The sequence below is a fragment of the Trichechus manatus genome, unplaced genomic scaffold (assembly GCF_000243295.1).
Source record: "Trichechus manatus latirostris isolate Lorelei unplaced genomic scaffold, TriManLat1.0 scaffold00154, whole genome shotgun sequence".
Taxonomy (NCBI): Eukaryota; Metazoa; Chordata; class Mammalia; order Sirenia; family Trichechidae; genus Trichechus; species Trichechus manatus.
Window position 1 is genome coordinate 3,678,216 of NW_004444090.1, and position 6,003 is coordinate 3,684,218.

Consider the following 6,003-nt stretch of genomic DNA (forward strand, 5'->3'; position numbering starts at 1 on the left):
GTTTGAAGAAAGCAGTAGTGTGGAATCCCCTACTTCTTGAAGGGTGCTATTGAAAAAGACGATAAAAGACAAAAGTTCTTTCAGGTGACATGTGAAAGCCAGAGAGTCTCCAGCAGCATATAGAGAGACTCTCATCTTTAACAGATAAAAGGCAAAAAGTAGCTGAGGATCAGGCCCAAGACATAATTATAAGGACAGCAAAGTTCCAAAGAATGTTGATTAAATGTTAACTCTGGCAAAACTGCCATACCAAGGACCTTGATTACAAAGGACTTCGTCCTTGAGACATGGGATGAGGGCATCTGAGTCAATATACCTGAAAATCTTGAATCTCCAGATTCCCCTGAACACTGGGCCTGCAGAATTAGCCCATTCTTTCCTATAAAAAGCTAGGATTCCATCCCTGCTTTCAGACAATGCAGAGGCCTCTCCCTTGCAAGACAATGTACATCCCTTCAGGATCTACAAGCTCCTCCCTTACTAGCCACCAAAAAAATAACTAGGGTCATGCCACATTAGCCATAGGAGGATCTGAGGAAATGACACCTACCAAACTGATAAGGGATGCTTTAATGAGTGGGCACTGGTATTTCTGAAAAGCTCAGTCATATTCCCTATAGGCCAGGGATCCCTGATAGCAATGATGAAATGATGAGCTCCAGAATAATAGAGACCAGGTGACAGCATATAAATATCAGGAACAATGTAGATGTAACTATCATAATTGGCAGCTAGGAATGAGGGCCAACCTGGGGGACTTGGCCTACAGAGAGCTATGAAGATATTTAAGGGAACCTGGTATTCTAGGGGCAAGATACCTGATCATGTTTTTACATCTCGAGTCACTGACTAAAGCAAAGGCTGGATTCTCATGAGGAAACGTCTTGCAACAGTATGTCAGGTGTATGTAATGATCCCCTTAAAGTGACCTGTGGCTATACAGGTAAGAAGAATTCACACACATTTTGAAGATTTTTGGACATGAAGCTGAGATTGACATCAGTAACATGGAATCCAATATATCATTAAGGTTGCCTCTGTTTGATAGAGAGGTATACGTAGGCTAGGTAAAAAATGAAATCCTGGCCTAGGTCCAGTTCACTGGGTTCACAAGTCATCTCGTAGTCATTTTGCTGGTCCCTAAATGTATAATTGGAATGGACACACTTGGTAGTTGGCTAAATACCCATATTTGTTCCTTACTTTGAGGGGTAAAAACTATCACAGTGGGAAGGCTAACTGGAAGCTCTGAAACTATCCCCTCACCAAGATAAAAAGTCAGAAACAATATCACATCCCAGGATGTCAGAGATGAATAAAACCAAACCAAACCAGTTGCTATTCAGTTGATTCCCACTCATAGCAACCCCAAGTGTTTCAGAGTAGAACTGAGCTCCATAGGGCTTTCAATGGATGTGATCTTCTGGAAGTAGTTTGCGAGGTCTTTCTTTCAAGGTACCTCTGGGTGGCTTAACCATTTATGCCATCCCAGGACCTCAGACCAACATAGTCTTAGGTAAATAAGTCTGGTGAATGAGTTATTTTCCATACTTAGCAAGAAGGAGAATCAGCAGTTTGCATTAATGTGAGATAGCCGAGGGTATACATTTGTCCATTTGCTCCAGGCCTATGGTAGTTCTGCTCTCAGTCATAACATAGGCTGAAAGAACCTGGACCATGTGGAAAGTCTACATTATATTAATGACATCAGGTTAATCAGATGAGCAAGTGTGAAGATTTTGGTAAGATATATGTGATCCAGAGGGTGGGAGATAAACCCTATAAGAATTTCCCCCTCTTCCCTCATTTTCAGCAGTGTACCTAGGAATCTGATTTGTATGGAAAGAAGTGACTTGAGGTAAAAATATTCATAGGCTTACTGGCAGTGATAAAGCACTTGACTGTTTTTCAAGGACCTGGAAGGATAAAGACTGGAAAATTATGGACCGGGGATAGGGGGAAGAGGCCTTTAGATGGACTTAAGGGAGTTAACTTGAATTGTGAAGATCTTTGTATCATATGCTACTGTCCACAAGAGAACATCCGTCAAGGAAGAGGAATGAAACAACCACATAGACAGAATGACTCAACTGACATAATGTTCAGGTGACATCATTTTGACCAACTTAGTACTGACTAAATGAGCATTTGAACACATTAACCATGGTGGCAGGGATGGAGGCTATGCATGTGCCCACTCACCAAAACTGGTCTAGCTACTATGTTTCTGAACACCTATACTGCTAGTAATACAGACCAATGCTGAGCTGCTGGTGTGGTACCATCCCTTGATGAAACCGTCCTACAAAGATCAGGAATTTGGACTGTCCTGGGATCAAAGCACATTCTAGGTTTGAGTTTTCCTTTCCTGCCTTAGGGGTCTTGGTCAGCAACACTATGCAAGATATTATATATTGTTTGAACTACTAAACACAATATATTACATAATATCACCTTAGACCAAAAGACCCATTTTATAGCAAAGGTGGTATGAGAGTGAGTGTATAACTACAAGATTTGCTCTTATCAGATAACACATTCCTAGAAGTGGCAGACATGACAGAAAGATGGAATGACTTTTGAAAGATGCAGCTATGGCACCAGCTTAGAGATAATACCCAGTGAGGATGAGGCACTTTTCTCCAGGAAGCAGCACACGCTGTAAATCAATGGTCATTATATGGTGTTATATCTCCAGTAGGTAGACCACATGGATCCAAGAACCAACTTGTTGAAGTAGGAGTAGCCCACTTCCCCATCATTTCCAGTGATCTGTTTGGGGAATTTGCGCTTATGTGCATCTAGATATCCTGATTCCCAAAGAAAAATTCTTCCATCAGAGGACGTTACACTTGAAGCCATGGTTGCTGTCTCAGCACTTCAGGCTCTAAGAGACAAGTAGGCAAGAAGAAAAGTACTGAAATGCAGAAAATTTTTAGCTGAATAAAAAACAATTTACAAGAAACTTAAAAAAAAAAAGTCATGTTGGTAACTTTCAAAATCAAATTTTTTCTTTAATTGACCTGTAATATGCTGAGTCTGACTGATTTCTACCTAGGTCACTTAATTATTTATTTTCCCCTTAAATCTTTAATTAAACGTTAAGGAACTGGGATTCTCCATTTCTTGGTTTGATTGTAAATTTAAGTTGGGATCTGAAACTATTTGCTTTTCTTTCACAATAGTTCCAACACCAAGAAAATGTCCTTTGCCACACATTGCCCGTAAAGCTTTGCTGCATTTAAGGATATGTTGGGTACAGGGTTTCCAGATTTAGCAAAACAAAACAAAAACAAACAATAAGAAACTCAGTTAAATTTGAATATCAGATAAATAAGTAATTTTTAGTATAAGTATGCCCCCAAACTATTTGTTTTTTATCTGAAATTCAAATTTAACTGAAGTCTTTTATTTTATTTGGTATCTCTAATTTTATGAAATATAACATTGGATAGAGGAGAAAAATTATGACTTTAGGGAAGGAGTGGCTTCTAGGTGAGGGTAAGCTAAAAAATTTAGATTGCTTCTGGGTAGAATGATGAAGGCTGTAGGGTCTTTGGGCTAGATTTGACAGACAGCACAGGCACAAGCCCTTGGCAGGGTTAAGATATTCATACTGACAACGTGATCCTTATTACTGGAACTTGGGGCAATGCATGTTGTTAATATAACAAACATATACCCCTCTGGTTCCAGTCTTAAGATAGCCTGATTGGGAAAATCCAGAACTACAGGCTGTCTGGGAAATCTTAGACAGCACATAAAGGCACATTATTATGAGAGACTGGATAAAATTAATCAGAAATCCCACAACACTAAAACCAAAGAGAATTATCATTGCAAATAGAGAAGAAGAAGATCACTTATTTTTCCTGAGTTCAGAGACACCTAGGAGGCTCTACTGTTGTCAGAATTGCATTCTCTTTTCCTTTTCACTTTCCTTCTCTTTGGGATATGATTGATGCTTGAAATCCCACTGTTGTTGTTAGCTGCCCTCAAGTCAGCCCCCAACTCATGGCAACCTCATAAACAGTGGGATCAGACCATTGTAATCCGTCCGGTTTTCCTTGGTTGATTTTTGAAGCAGATCTCCAGGCTTTTCTTCCTAGTCCATCTTAGTCTAGAATCTGTGGTGAAACCTGTCCAACCTCAGAGCAACCCACAAGCCTCTACTGACAGACAGGTGGTGACTGCATAAAGTATACTGGCTGGGAATCAAACTTGGGTCTCCTTCACAGAAGGTGAGAATTCTACCACTGAATCACCCTGCCCCGGATGAAATCCCATTCTTTGGCCTAAATTTTTGACCATATAAAAATGCCAAATTCCCCAAGAAACTGTTTTGTTCAAGACAATGGTGAGCCAAATTGGGAGATTATCACTGGAGAGCTCAGTCTTTCCTGTACATTAGAATTCTCTGGGGAGTTGTTTGTTTTCAATACCAAATGCCCTTCCTCCACCTTCAGAGACTGATTCAGTTGTTCTAGGGTAGGAACAAAGCATTAGAATTCTTTAAAAATTTCCCCAGGTGATTTTTTTTTATACGCAGCCAGGGTTGAGCACGAGTTTGTTGCAGCAGGGGTTAGTGTACATATGGGCAGCAGGGTGAAATGAAGTTGTTCAGCGGCATCAAAAAACTGAGTAGGATTGAGATGGAGAGTGCCCCAGGCAAGCATACACCCAAACGGGTTTGGCTGAGGTCTTGGGTATTGCCGTTTGAAGATCCCTGGTTGTTTCCTTCTCCAGAAAGTCTTTATCTTTGTCTAGACTGCACCTGGTAATCCACTAATGAGGGAGTGAGAATTCTGCTCCCTCCAAATTTGCTTACAGAGAGGCCTTTGCTGATGAAAGAGACTACTGAATCCTCATCCACAGATATTTTTTAAATTTTATTTATTTTGTTGTTGTTGTTGAGAATATACACAGCAAAGCATACACCAATTCAACAGTTTCTACATGTACAAATCAGTGACATTGATTGCATTCTTCAAGTTGTGCAACCATTCTCATTCTCCTTTTTTGAGTTGTTCCTCTCCCATTAACTTAAACTCACTGCCCCCTAAGATTCCCATCTAATCTTTTGAGTTGTTGTCACTTTGATCCCATATAGATAGTTCTTAAAAGAGCATAATGCTCAAGGCATTTTTCACTATTTAAGTTAAACTATTGTTTGGTTTTAAGAAGACTTCAGGGAATATTTTTGGTTTAAGGTTTAAAGATTATTTCAGGGCAATAGTTTCAGGGGTTCATCCAGCCTTCATGGCTCCAGAAAGTCTGGAGTACATGAGAATTTGAAATTCTCTTCAGCATTTTCCCCTTTTGATCAGAATTCTTCTATAGAATTTTTGATCAAAATGTTTAGTAATGGTAGCTGGGCACCATCTACTTCTTCTGGTCTGATGGCAAAATGGCAGTTATTCATGGAGCTAATTAACCACACATTCCATATCCTCCTCCTATTCCTGGCTTTCTTTCTTCCTCTGTTGCTCCAGGCAAATAGAGACCAATTGTTATACTTTGTATGGCTGTTAGCAAGCTATTAAGACCCCAGGCACTATGGAAAGAACTAGGAGGTAGAACAGAGGCACTCAACATGTTATTAGGCCAATTAACTGACATGGTCCATGAAACCATGACCCTAAACCTCCAAACCAAGGAACCAAATCCCATGAGGTGTTTGGTTGTACATAAATAGGCTCAGTAGCTACTCTTTGTTGTTGTTATAAATATATCTATTATACAACTTTTGCCAATTCAACTTTTTACAGGTGTACAGCCTCTTGACAGCAATTACAATAAACATCTGTGCAACCCCACTCTTAATCAATTGTGATTTTTCCACATCACTGTTTACCCCCCTTCCTCAGCCCTGCCGTCTCTGATAACCACTAATAAACTTTGGTCTCTATATGTTTGCCTTTTCTTGTCTTTTTATATAAGTGAGGCCATAAAATATTTGTCCTTTTGTGATTGACTTATTTCACTCAGCATAATGTCTTCAAG